The sequence below is a fragment of the Protopterus annectens genome, chromosome 2.part2 (assembly GCF_019279795.1).
Source record: "Protopterus annectens isolate FY-2018-M chromosome 2.part2, PAN1.0, whole genome shotgun sequence".
Classification (NCBI taxonomy): Eukaryota; Metazoa; Chordata; order Ceratodontiformes; family Protopteridae; genus Protopterus; species Protopterus annectens.
Window position 1 is genome coordinate 699,414,543 of NC_056730.1, and position 15,376 is coordinate 699,429,918.

Genomic DNA, 15,376 nt, shown 5'->3' on the forward strand with positions numbered 1-15,376 from the left:
TGGTTTGAGCTCAGATGGCAGACATTAACCTCCAAGGTAAACATGCCAGGTGTAGAGATGGGTAGGAGGGTGGTGCCTCCAGGTAAACAGTACAAAGTGAATAAAAGCATTGACTGCACTGAAGAATGCAGGGTTTTACTGACAGCTGCAGAATAATAACCTCTAAAGATGACAGCAAGCAGAAAAAGTACAGAATGCCATTACAGCTTGGTCATCTGTCAGTAGAAAAAATGAAAGTCAGACTCACTATATTCAGGTAGAAACCCACTGGGAGACTTATTAGGAGAAACACTTGAAGAATGGTAGACCAGTAAGAGGAAACCAAACATTGTAAAACCAATGAGCAATGTGAACAATAGCTTTTACATGTTCTTATGAAGGAAAATACATTAAGTGGACAGAAGAGTAAAATTAAACCACAGTAATGAGAGTTAGAAATGAAGCTAGCAATTGTACAGTTGATCATCTGATATGCTGAATGCATATTTTGATTCAGGCATTATACATTGTATAAGAGCTCAAATGTGTTGTTGTTTGTCTTTCGGCTTTTCCCGGTAAGGGGTAGCCACAGCGGGACTCTGGTCCACTAATGATTGGCAGTAGATTTTTACGAAATGCCGAGGTGCCAGCTCGACGTCCAACCTTCAACAAAGGCACGCCCATTTACGCACGCATGTCTTTCGAACGCTACCCAACCACTGGGAGGACATGCAGACTCCACACAGAAGACACTCCCAAGCCCAGCCAAGAATCGAACGGGAGAACCTCTTGCTGTGAGGTAACAACGCTACCGCCGTACCACCGCAGCATGTCAAGAGCTCCAATGTGTACAGTGTCTAATTGCAAAATAATTAAAAGATGTGATGGCTATTATTTACCTCATCCATGGAAATGGGGGAGGGGTTGTTACCCAACTGTATTTCTTTCAGAACGTGGAAGGGAGTAGAGGCAATTTATTCCAAGTGTGTTAGCTTTGGCTCAGTAATGAGGAACATCATGGAAAAACGGTCAAAAAAGAAACTTTATGTACATGCACTTGCCAATGGACTGCAAGACCAAGAACAATGTGACTTTATCAAAGGGATGATATCAGATCAGATTATAGTGGGGAGTAAAAGAAAGACAGGAGCGGGGGCCCGTGACAGTCTAGAGATACTTAAGGTATTAGACATTGTGCAATGCTGAAGGTACTAAGCAAAGTGTGAAATAAAGAAGTTAAGTGCTACAGGGAGCTAGCTGACTGAATCGAATGACACACAGTATTGTTGTAGGCTGATGAGTATTTGGTAAGGTATCCTATGGATGAAGGTTTGGACAGGTTGTATCAGTATTCTCATGAGGTGCATATCACAGTACTTTGAAGGTAAGAGTTCCTTCTTTTGCAAAAGGCTACTTATTGTAACAGATACTGCTTTAGAAGGTCCGGGTACAATCAGCAATGAGCAACACCAGGTATAGACTGGCTCTGAGATGAGCTGTAGAGGATTAATAAAAGTAGCACAAAGTTATACATTTAGGGAGCAAAACCCCTGGATGAAAAAGAATACAAATGGGCAGCATAGTGTAAGAGGAGCGGTGAAATTTAGGGGTTTTGAAAAAGTGAAAGTGGATGAGGAGGAATATTAATAATGTGAACCACTGGCAAGATGAGCACTGGAATCACATGAAGATATAGTGCCCCATTAGTGGTACAAAGGAGGATGCAGTACCCTGCCAGTTTTAACAAAGAAGGATGCAGTACCCTGTCAATGGAGTCTATATTATATTTTCGAAAGTTTCAAACATCGAACACCGTATGGTCGACACCATATGAGCGATGTTTGAAATTTCGAAAATATAATAAAAAAAATAAAAATAAAAAACTATACTTACCTAAATGCTGTAGGCAGGGGGGCAAGCATCCTGAGCCCCCCATGTGGGGGGCTGCACCCCCCACACCCCCGCTACTTAAATATTCCTACTCCGAGATCGCACTGCATTGAAGTAAAGGGAAAATATTCCCTATGGCAATTTCCATGTTACGCATGCGACGTTTTGACATTTCAACCAATCGGGTTCGCTCAATACACGTTCGCCATTTACAATTTTCGATCACGGGATAGGAACCCCTGTCAGTGGTATCAAAGAAGGATATAGTGTCCTGCTAGTGGTATTACAGGAAGATATAGTGCCCTGTCACTGGTAACAAAGAAAGATGCAGTCTCCTGCCAGTGGTGTGACAGAAGGAAATAGTGTCATGTCAGTGAGATAACATGAAGATATAGTGCCCTATCAGTGGTATCAAAGAAGGATATAGTGTCCTTCCAGTGGTATCACAGGAAGATATAGTGCTGTGCCAGTAGTAGCAAAAGAAGATAAGGTACCCTGACAGTGAGAATGAAAAAGGATGCAGTGTCCTGCCAGTGGGATCCCAGAAAGATATAGTATCATGCCTGGGGATAACATAAAGATATAGTGCCTTGTTAATGGTATCGAAGAATGATATAATGTCATGCCAGTTGTATCATAGAAAGATGTAGTGTTCTGCCAGTGTATTTTACATAAATATATATATATATATATATATATATATATATATATATATATATATGTGTGTGTGTGTGTGTGTCTGTGTGTATATAAATGTGTGTGTGTGTGTGTGTGTGTGTGTGTGTGTGTGTGTGTGTGTGTGTGTGTGTGTGTGTGTGTGTGTGTGTATGAGAGACTGAGAGACTGAGAGAGACAGATGAGTCGCACACATCAGTTATTTGGGAAAATCTTCATTCATTCATTCAATTGCTCCTATGTTCATGTGCCCACCTTCATATTCGGCTGAACCCATCCATGCACACTTCACACCATGCTTGGACACAAGTATGCACCTAACACCCGTTCCAAGTAAAGCATCCTATGATCGTGACCATAATGTCATGTTGAACTAGAAAGCTAGCTGAGAGCAACTGCTATGAACTGTGATTCTGTAACACTGCTGTTCATAGAATGCAGTTATTCACCTTGCTTTCTTATATCTAAGTGTGGGTACGGTAGTTAAAATATCAGGGTGAGCATCTAGGGTAGTACAAACAGGCAGAAGATTGTTAGTGCTGTAAAATATTAATTGCTGCTTTAAATTAATAGTTTCCAAACACTTTCACTCCAACAAGCAATAGATTTCTATATAAGCATGTATTTTGTGATCACCAACAGCATGTATAAACAAAATTAATCCTTGTTTGCATTTTGTAGTATGACTTAGCACTACAGTCTCATACCAATTAGTTATGTGGTTTGATTCCTGGCTAGAGTAACTTCTGTGCTGAGTGTATACATTCTCATTGTGTCAGTAGAGGTGATGTTGTCATCTCTGTTTTCATCCAACAATTCAAAGAATTGCCAATAGGTGATTGTCCAGATTGCTTTTAGGCTTGTATGCAATGTGCTTGTAAGCATGACTGCATCCTGCATTGCACTGATATTTCATTCTGCAGTGGTTCCATGCCTTACATCCGCTGCTTGCTGTGAAAGGCTATCCTGCAGCTTTGATTAGTATAAAGTGGGCATCAGAAAATTTAGAATAAATGATGAACCAAGATCTCATGTCATTCATGCAGCACTTGAAGATATGGGCTTCACATTATTCAAATGATACCTATTTGTGGACAATACAAGCCACTAATCTTCATACTGAGAATGCAGTAATTCCAAACTGTGTTGTATTTCAGACTTGGGTAGATGGGACTAGTAAACTCTACATTAGCTGATCCCATGCAATATTTTTAAATATGATATTAGATAAAATATTACTTATTTACAAGAAGTATTTTTTTCACTTACACCTTACGGTTAAACCTTTATGCACTCATTTGTGATAATACTTCTACAACACTCTAGGGCTGTAAGTGAGAGACAAGCCATTGCAAAATCTTTTATTTTATGATTAACTGTACATCCTTCATAAAGTGCTTCCAACAGCTGAAAAGCAGACTGTTGACCCTAGGCTGTAGCACAACAAGTGTTACCACCAGTCATACAAAGGAAACTATCTTAGCAAATCCCAGAGGTATCCTAAATACCACTTGTCAAAGTACAGGTGCTGTCATACCCGTCTGTGATGTAAAGGTTTTCTAAATATTACTTCTCAAAGTACAGGTGCTGCCATACCAGTCTGTAATGTAAAGGTTTCCTAAATATCACTTGTCAAAGCACAGGTGCTGCCATACCAGTCTGTAACATAAAGGTTTTCTAAATATCACTCAGCAACATACAGGTGCTTCCATATCAGTCTGTGATGTAAAGGTTTCCTAAGTATTACTCGTCAAAGTACAGGAGCTGCCATATCAGTCTGTAATGTAAAGGTTTCCTAAATAACACTCATCAAAGTACAGGTGCTGCTATACCATTCTGTGATGTAAAGGTTTCCTAAGTATCATCATCATCTTCTTTCGGCTGTTCCCATTATGTCAAAATACAGGTGCTGCCATACCGGTCTGTGATGTAAAGTATCACTCGTTAAAATACAGGTCTGTAATGTAAAGGTTTTCTAAATATCACTCAGCAACATACAGGTCCTTCCATACCAGTCTGTAATGTAAAGGTTTCCTAAATATCACTGGTCAAAATACAGGTGCTGCCATACCAGTCTATAATGTAAAGGTTTCCTAAATAACACTCGTCAAAGTACAGGTGCTGCCATACCAGTCTGTGATGTAAAGGTTTCCTAAGTATTACTCATCAAAATACAGGCACTGCCATATCAGTCTGTAATGTAAAGGTTTCCTAAATAACACTCGTCAAAGTACAGGTGCTGCTATACCAGTCTGTGATGTAAAAGTTTCCCAAGTATTACTCATCCATATACAGGCGCTGCCATACCAGTCTGTAATGTAAAGGTATTGTAAACACCACTCATCAAAGTACAGGTGCTGCCATATCAGTCTGTAATGTAAAGGTTTCCTAAATATCACTTTTTAAAGTACAGGTGCTGCCAAACCAGTCTGTAATGTTGTATAACTCATCAATTTGTGATGGGTAGATGTGTTGCACCATGTAACATACTGTGATGCAATCATTTTTATCATTTGAGGATGAAGGTGTCACACAGCATGGCACAATGGTTCAGTGGTGCAACAGCTAGTGTTGTGACCTTACAGCAAGAGGGTTTCGGGTATGATTCTTGGTCGGGGTGCCTTCTGTGTGGAGTCTACATTTCTACCTTGTGTTCACATGGGTTTCCTCTGGGTGCTAAGTCTTCATCCCACATTCCAAATACATCTACTAGGTGGAATGGGCACACTAAATTGGCCATAGGTATGTGTGTGTGTGTGTGTGTGTGTGTGTGTGTGTGTGTGTGTGTGTGTGTGTGTGTGTGTGTGTGTGTGTATTATGAAAGAACAATCAGGGCAGGCCTAGCCACCTGGAGTTAGGAATGTTGTCTCTAGATGATTGTCACTGTTGATGTGATAGCAACACCCCAACCCCATGTGCAAAAAGTTAGAAAAAAGGGGAATGGCTAGATGGATTAAGGTGTCACACAATGCAAAACTCTGTATAAACTTTTCATATGTAGGAATCACAATGTGCAATATTGAAAGGAATACGTGGTTATAGTTCAGAAACTTTTTAGACAATATGGTAATTTTCCAGGGAGCTCACCTTTTGCTCATGGTGAATGAAACAATATGTGTTTTAGATATTGCAAGTCCATATATGTGTAAGCAGCATACCTCTCAACTGTACATATTTTGTCAGAATATTCAGATTTTTGTCTCACGGTGGTGCAGCGCTTAGCATTGCCGCCTCACAGCAAGAGGTTTTCTGGTTCGATTCTCAGCTGGGGTGCCTTCTGTGCAGAATCTGCATGTCTTCCCTGTGGTCACGTGGGTTTCCTCTGGGTACTCTGGTTTCCTCCCACCTCCCAAAGACATGCAGTAGGTGGATTGGACACTCTAAATTGGCCCTAGGTCTGAGTTTGTGTGTGTGTGTGGAAGGTTGGACGCCGGGCTGGCAACTCGACACCGTAAAACTCCACTGCCAATCATGAGCAGACAGATGATCCACTGTGGCGACCCCTAACTGTGAAAAGCCGAAAGAAGAAGAAGATTTTTGGTCTGTTCCTCATAAAAGTTTGGTTTTCTGGGAAATCATTGGCAAAGCATTCAGGATTAAAGTAAAAAAATAATGACAGACATTTGAGTTGCAGACTTCATACACTTCAGAAAATTCATGCTAATATAAAACCTGTTATTCTATCAACTTTCTACATTTGTAAGTGCAATATTTAAAAAATGCCCCTATTTTTGGACCTTTGTCCAGATTTCTTGCTCCAAGAAGTTGAAATGTATAGTAAGCAGGTATCTACGTGTGTCTACTTCTAAATTTCCAATTTTCAAAACATCAACTTTCTTATGGTCAAGACCATAAGATCAAAGTTCTGAAACTTCGAACCGTTTAGATAGAGATCACTGTACAGCATAGAAAGGTATATTTACTGTTTTCCTCACTGTAGTATGATGTCAGAGTTGGTATATTTAATTAGCAGGGGGTGTGGGAGAGTGCAGGGGGGCTTGCCCCCCTGCCAAAACTTAAAACAAAAATGTTTTTTGTTTTAATTTAAATTTCAAAGTTTCAAAACTTCAGTACTATGGTCTCAACCATAAGAAAGTAGGCATTTTGAAAGTTTGAAATTTAGAAGTAAAGCCATCTACACATGCCTCTTGTGTAGGGCTGTGTATCACTTGTCTTGTTACACTGCCCATTTGGTAAATGTAACAGAGATTCAATTTTTATACGATCACATGCAGCTACTAATATCTGCATGTCATAGGCAAGTAACAATGTTAATGAAGTCCACAATCAATCCAGATTGTGCAGCACAGAAGGGACTGAGCAACATATAAGTGACGTCAGAAGAGCTTATTCGGTAAGCACAGTAGCATTATGCACCAAGCTAGTGCATGTAGGATGGATGCATTTAAAGTTTGTTACTAAGCCAATTACAAATGCCTGGAGGAGGAGGAGGAGATAACTTCGACATGTTAAACTTTTAGCCTTTCTGATTTAGTCTTACAGGTTTAAATACTGAACTCCAGTGTCAGTTTACTGTGATTTGGTGTGTGTGTGGGTAAATTGCATGTATATGATAAAAGGAGAACTTGTTTACAAAATCCACACAGGAAGTTTTGGAATTTTAGCAGATTCGAATGTGTGTACATTTTTCTTTAAAATGCTATAATGCATTGCATATATAAGTGCTGCACTGGTGAATGACTGATTTTTTTTATTCCCAGTGAAGGCTTCCTGTCAAAACAATAAACTTTTGCGACATTCTTCCAGCATTTGATATGTGTTGTGCTAAGTAATGGTTAGATTGTTCATGAATCCCAGTTAGTGTTATAGCATAATGGAGTGAAACGTTCTACTGTAGCAAATCACAATATACATGTTATTCAGTTAAATATCTCAGCTAGGAGCTGTTTTATGTCAATGTCTGTAATTTATTAAATTTAATAAAGTGTCTCATTAGAAAAGTAAAATAGTGAGGACACTTGGAGATCTTAGGGGAGAGAGAATCAGGGATGCGGTCATCCCTTGTGCAGCTACAGCTGGGATTAGCAAAGGAGACTGGCTGTTCTATAGGGGAATGATTAAGAGGGTGGAACGAAGCAAGACCTGGGTTCAGAGGAAGGACGTTGGGGCATACTGCAAGCAAAAGGAGTGGTCAGAAGTATTAGCTAGTTAAGGTGAAGGATTGTAATTCTAAGGTAAAGAAGAGAAAGAAGTAGATGGGGAAAAGTGAAAGATTCATTGCAAAATGAAATTGGGTCACTCTTCTCTTAAAGGTTTGGTTTTGTTACAATAGTTGGTGATCTGACTGTTAAAATATACAGATGCTAGAACTGACAGGAGTAACAAGAAGGAACCATGAGGCATTATGTTATAGGAAATTACAGTAGATTCATTGTAATGGATGAGTTATTGATTTTCAAGTGAGACATTTAAAGGGCAGATACTACGATATTCCAGCTTGTATGGTGTTCTGTATGAGAATATATAAGGTTTATAGGTATATATTCCCCATATATAATAAGATTTTCTGTGTAATATCAATCCTGTATTTTTTTCTGTAATTTCTGAAATATTTTTTTGCTTGCTTTTGACAGTACATACTAATAATATAGCAATAATAATAATAAAGAGAAAAAATAAAGTAAAATGGAACTCAGTGCATTAACGTTCAGGTTAATCATTCTCGGGAGCAGTTTGGAAGTCCGTTACACCTCTTCCTGCCTTACACATTTAAAAAATTTGTTTAATAAAATAATTTTCATAAGCCTTGGTCATATGTTAACTGAGTCAGTATATGAATGCATCAAACACAATATTATATACTGCATTTCCCTGACATTCTTGTTATGTGGAAGCAATTGATACAGAGTCAAAGTATTGAATTTCACTGTTGAAATGTGTAGTATCATGGAACCACCCAAAGAACAACAAGTTCCACACCAGACTGACTCAGTGATAGACAATGCAGTATACTCATGTAAATACTTTATTATTCTGCATGGCATGATATTAGGGTATAAAATTGAAGTTATACAACAATAGGTGTAAAACTGCATTTATAAAATAGCAGAACTATTTGGAATATCTCATTTTTTATGTTGGCCTGGATATCTAAGCCATGGTACTGCATATTTCAAGAGCAAGACATAAGAAGTTTGAACACTATTAGTTCTCAATATGTTACCACTGGTTCCTGAGATGTTTCTTTTCTCCCATCATCCCATACCCTTACCTGGTTTAACAATTACCTAGACAATAGCAATCTGTGAGATGTCAAAATACTCTATCTGGCTACCTGACTAATAATACAGGGGTTCCCCAAGGTTCGATTCTTGGACCACTGCTTTTCAATGTATTTATAAATAGTCTCCACACAGCCTCTCTTAAGAGCTCACTCATCCAGTACATGGATGATTTAACTATCATATCCTCTTCTAAAAATTTCCCAGATCTTCATAAAATTACACAAAATGCTTTCACATCAATACATCCATGGCTCAGTGAGGCACAATTACTTTTGAATCCTAAAAAATCCAAATTACTAGTCTTCTCACCCAAGCCAGTACCTCAAGATTTTAAAATCTTTTCCCAAAACATGACTGAAATAGAAGTTGTGTCCTCTGCAAAACTTCTAGGTGTTACCATAGATAATAAACTGTCATTTGAACAGCACATACTCAATGCAATAAAAACTCACTTTAAATTAGGCAAACTTTACAGGCAAATGACCTATATAGATTATCCTACAAAAATAAAACCAGCAAACTCTCTCCTACTCCCCTCCCTTCTCTATAGCTCCCCAATATTCATAAACCTTCACACATCCCTAAGTACTAAATTGCAATCATGCTACTACAAAATAGCCAAATTTGCCTGTGATCTACCTAACCAAACACACCACTGCCAAGCCATTCAAACAGTGAACTGGCTGGGCTTCCCCGATTACCTTCAGTATATGCAACTCACTATTGCTCATAAATTAACATTCCACCCTGAAAACTGCCCTACACTTGCAGGCATCATACAAACCTACACTCCCTCCAGATCTTCTAACAAACAACTTCTTTGAGTCTCCAAACCCAGCAAGAGATCAAGACAAAGTTTATATTCTTATGCCATAACAAAACTTTGGAATGACCTACCCCTTCTCTATCACACTTATTGATTCTTTGAACACCTTCAAAAATAGCTTAAGAAAGCACTTTCTCAAAAACCAAACTTTCCTCTATCCCCAAATCAATAGACCTCTTTAGAGCTTTCTTGGTGTCCTCCTGTTTCCACTTAAGACTCTTCATACTCATCTTTTTAAGTCTGCTGCACATCGTATGTAGCCACTCTACTGTCTTACCCTCACTCCTAAAAAAAAAAAAAAACTAAATGATTGATGTATACCATGTTATTATGATTTATCCAAGCTTTGTCATTTTACCAACTGTATAAAATTCCTTAGTCTGTTTTATTACTAATTTTACATTGTATGTGGCTAAACTATGTATGTTCTCTTTGTTGTAAAACTGTAATTTGCAACTCTGTGTAAAACTAAAATTAATGTGGAGCTTTTCTCCCTGGGACTCCACTGAAAATAGGTTTTTGACCCAGTGGACTTTCCTGGTCAACAAATGTAAATATGTATATAAATAAATAAATAAATAAAATGGTTCTTGTACTTTTGTGCATAGTCAATGTTTTACATTTTTTCATTTACCACATTACACCTCGTTTTCACTTCTTAGCGTTAGTTTGTACTTGCACAAGTATGGGGAAAGTTTTCATTTATTCACTGATTCATTCAGTCAGGAATTTCCTATTTACTTTAATTCAGGAGTGCAGGGAAGTTGAAGCCCCTCACAGTTACGGTGGATTCATGGGACCATTCTGTCACAGGATACACAACATGCACACACACACGCGCATACACACACACACACACACACACACACACACACACACACACACACACACACACACCATCCAAGAAATGAGCTGGAGAATGAAGCACTGGGAGGCAGCAAATGTAACTACCAATGTACCACTCTCATTCCCCCTGCCCACACACAAAGCAATTCACCTACATCAATATAAATAAATAAACGGATCTACTTCATTTGCCCTAACTTCCGATTGTCCGACACCCATTTGACCGAAATTTCATTTGACCGACACTTCATTTGACCGACAATTATTTTTGGCAAGTAAATGGGATATGCCCCCTTCCCCACTGTAGTGTCGACCTTGGCGTTAGAATATATAGTTATGTATAGAATATATAGTTGGGGGCTGTGTTTTACTAAGCAATATTAAAGCAAAACTAAACAATATAATATGAAATTAAGTGGGGGGCTTTGCCCCCCACACCCCCCATTGTGGGGGGCTGTGCCCCCCATACCCCCCTAACTATATATTCTAACTCCAGGGTCGCACTACAGTGGGGAAGGGGGCTTATCCCATTTACTTGCCAATAATACTTGTCCATCAAATGAAGTGTCGGTCAAATGAAATTTCAGTCATTTGGTGTCTGGCAAATGGGTGTCGGTCAATCGGAAGTTAGGGCAAATGAAGTACACCCAAATAAACATATTAGGAGGTACTTACTGCTGTTAAACAATACAGGACTGTAATAAATAAAGTAGGAAATAAAACCTACAATTTTTCAGGTCTGTCCCTGAACTCAAATTATGTCTCCAAAGTCTGGAATTCTATCCCTACCAACATAGACAACAAACCAATTGATCCAGACTGAAAAAAGTAATAAAACAACACACTAAAAACATATGTCTCTGCACGGGTCTATATTAGAACACTGAACTTTCAAAATTTCGAGTGTTCTAATATCGAACCCTATTAATTGAAAATTGAAAACATTGAACATACAGAACAGCGGATTTTTTTCCTAGGGAAAAAAATTGTTCTTCCAAAACACATACACACAACACAAGCACACCAAACAAACAGCAGTCTACACACATATACCTAAACTCTTACACCTAACCCTACACTAAACTATACATAACAACACTAACTATCCACTTACCTTAACCCAAGCCCTAACCCTAAGGTCCGTCACTATCTCACAGTCACCTCACCTGCGCCCTAACCCTAACTCACCTACCCTGCCCTAACCCTCACATCCACGCAATCGCACACTTACCTGACCCGCGCCCTAACCCTAACTCACCTAACTGCCCTAACCCTCACGTCCACACAATCGCACACTTACCTGAACCCGACCCGTAACTTTCCACCACAGCACTGAAAATACTGAAGCAACAGAAACGGGCAACCAAATTCTTTCCCTAGGAAAAAATTTGGTTTTCTGTTTCTTCGATATTTTCAGCGATCGCTGAAAACAGGTCGATATTAGAACACTCGGCATTTTGAAAGTTCGGTGTTCTAATATAGACCCCTCTGCACTTGCTCCTCATCAAGCTAGACTACCTCAACCCTTACACACCTGCAGTACCCCTATATACATCAACAAACCAAATTCTCAATATAAATGTCCTACGACCTTCTATCCGTTGCCCTTACTGCCAGTTCTACTGTCTGCACTTATAAGTTTTTTCCTCCAGAGAAATTCCATCTTGTAGATCTACAGCTACCTCAACTTTACTGCAATTTTCTTCTTCTCTATATTAGCTAACAAATATGCACACTACTCACATTTCCTCACTTTATACCTCTAAACCTCTTAGAGCAAGAAATCTGGACAAAGCCATAAATAATGGGGAAAAAGGCCCAAAAACATGGGCAGTGTTTAAATACTGATGTTACATAGAAAGTTGAATGAATAACAGGTTTTGCATTAGCATAAATTTTCTGAAGGGTATGAAGTCTGAAACTCAAATGTCTGTCATTATTTTCTTTCTTCAGTCTTTAATAATTTGCCAGAAAAGCAAATTTATGAAAAATGGACCAAAAATATGAGGTAAAAATCTGTACGGTCTACAAAAATCTGTACAATTGAGAAGTATGCCTCACCTCCTCTCTGCTTTCTGCTCATATCTCCCATACCTCCTCTGTCATATTTCTCCTGCCCACAAATGTAAAATTGTAAAGTAACATTTTAAACCTCACTGTATATGCAAACTTGTCATGTATTAATATATAATGACTATATTTAACTAATTGCAGTTTCCCTGTAGTATAGCTGCATTTTAGTTACTGTATGCCCATGTTGGAGATTTAAGCTTTAGATTTTCTTCTGTTGTATAAAACTGTCTTTTTTGTTAACTCAAAAATAAAGCAAAAACAGGACCAATGAGTATTACTTGGTCCCAATAACCAAGACAAAAAGTAAAATAAAATAAAGGCACTAAATATCATGGCTGAGAAATAAAAACACAGCTTTAATACAAAAAAGCAAATGTGGAAGTGCTTACTGTGTTTTTTTGTATTAAAGCCGTGTTTTTATTTCTCAGCCGTGATATTTGATGCCTTTATTTTATTTCACTATTTTGTTAACTGCTGATTTTCTCCTCAGGCCTCAGCTTAAAGGGTCTGTCAAAGCCCAGTTTGACTAATCCCGGCCAACAGCAGCAAAAATAAATAATGAAATAAAAATAATATTCAGAGTGAAACTTTGGCAGTGCTGAATAATTACTCGCATCATTTAAAGGGCATTTTGGAAAGGATATATGAAATTTCCTTTCATGGTGTAAGGAAGAAAAGACTGGGTCTGAAAAAAATATATGCCACAGTATTCTCAAGAAAGTGTGCACAGTAAGCTTTGAACACAGATGAGTCTCAGCAATAAAATGATTCTCAGTTTGCCAAATTAAAAGCATTTATTTCAGTTTACTTTATATTATTTTTCTGACCATCCCTTTTTTGTGAACTTGCCCCCATTGTAAACTAGTGTCTATTTTAAAAGAATGGAGGCTATGTTTTCCTCTCGGTAATAAAAATGTCATTTGTTGTTGTTATTTATTTAATTTTACATTATTTTACCCGTGTTCTGAAAAACAGACGCAGTCACATTCCTGATGTGGTCCACAGAAAACATGTAAGATAAATATAATAAAACTTGAATGCAACAGTCTTCTAATTTCTGAACTGTTTGTAACACTGTTTTCTTTATCTCCCTAGCTTTCAAATATACTCATTTCATTATTGTGATCTTGGAATGAGCAGTAGGTAGATGTGTTGGAGTGGCTAGACGGTAATCTCCAAGTGAAGTACCTCGCAGGATGCGCAGTAGCAAAACCCGCCCCAAACACGCCTCCTGGCCAAGCGCGCATGAATATTTATTTGTTCCTGCTTTACAATGAGTAATTGTAGCATTTTTTACAGTAGTACTATGTACAGTATTACACATGAAATTCATTATCCACAGTATTCATTATGCGTAGCTACATTAAAGGCTATGAACTGATATTAAGAGCTAGTCGGGAAACTGCAAGTGTGCCAAAAAAGCAAGATGCACAATTTGTTTCATGGAATAGGGTTCAACATAGTTGTTGTTGTGTCTTTCGGCTTTTCCCAGTTAGGGGACAAGTAATCAGAAGGAAAGGGAATTTAACAGTGTAGTACCTCGCAGGATGCTAGGTGTTTTTGTAACATGTCAATCAGATGTACGATGACCTGCCAGTCACTGTTGACACGCCCTAACCTGCACAGAACCGCCCGCGAGGTACTACACTTGGAGATTGCCGGCTAGACCACAGTTATTCTGTCACTGTATGGTCAACAATCACTGGGCAGGATTACAAGTAAGAAAGAAGTGTGGGGTGAAAAGGATGCTGACTTCAGTCTTCTCAGAAGTATAGTGAGAAGTAATAGGAACGCATGGGATGATCTGACAATGAGGAAGTGACCATGGGAAGGTCCATTAAAGCAGGAGTATGGAGAAGGGGAAAGTCTGAAACATGGGAAGTAAACACATTCACTCCGAATGATAGGTAAAGTAAAAATGGCTAGAAGGGGTGCATAGCTAGGCTTATAAAGGACCAAATTGTTGTTAGCATAGTAACAATTGAAGAACCTATGAACTTATGAATGAGAACATATAAAAGATGAGATTTGTAGATAATTGTCTTTGAGGAAAATAGGAAATATGTTTTTGAAACAGATAAAGGTAGCTTTCAAGAAGGAGGTGTCTGGTGAAGTAAATAAATGGAATAAGAAATTCTTCAGATGTATTATGAATAAGGGGAACTGTAGTCTGAGACATGGTTACTGAAAGTATTTGGGAAAACTGCTTGAAGAACAGACAGAAATGGAATGATGATTGTTCATTGCTGTTTGCGAAGGAGTGGAAGGTGGGGTTGGTATTTGTCTAGGCACTGAAAGAGATAACCACAGAAATTCATGCTAAAACAGAAGAGAAGGAACCTTGGGAACTTTAAGGAGAAAGGGGTTGTTGGAACTACCAGCCTAGGAGTTCAAGAACTGGCAGAAGTGCTAGAGAATCCACTAATGAGATTGTATAGCCTTTATGTAGTAATGGGAGTATTTGCTTGAAGACCACTGCATGGCATTTTTAGTAATCCTACATAATGTCAGGTTTGGTGAGTGCTTGGCAATTATAGATCTATTATCTGTACTTTCATCTCAGGAAATTTTATGGAAAACATCAGCTGAGTAGACAGGTGAATTTCTAAATCCTATTTTTCAAAAGGCTGACATTATGGTTTGCAATTGAAGAAGTCTTTCTTGCCTGTACAAATTATATATTGCTGAGACAGACAGCTGGAACCTAGTTGTTGTGGCATGTTCACTTCAGTAAAGGGCTTTCATTGTGCTTTGCCTTATAGAAGATTGGAGGTGAAGATTAAAGGCTTTTGGGGTCGACCCACAATGGCAGCTGTATACAAACTTTTTTTGAGGTAAGAAA

General features: G+C 38.4%; 1 protein-coding gene across 3 annotated transcripts in view; it reads left to right on the top strand.

The window, feature by feature from the left end:
• LZTS3 (leucine zipper tumor suppressor family member 3) overlaps positions 1–15,376 on the top strand; it is a 1,582,991-nt gene that overhangs the window by 957,474 nt on the left and 610,141 nt on the right. The gene's annotated exons all lie outside the window — the stretch shown is intronic.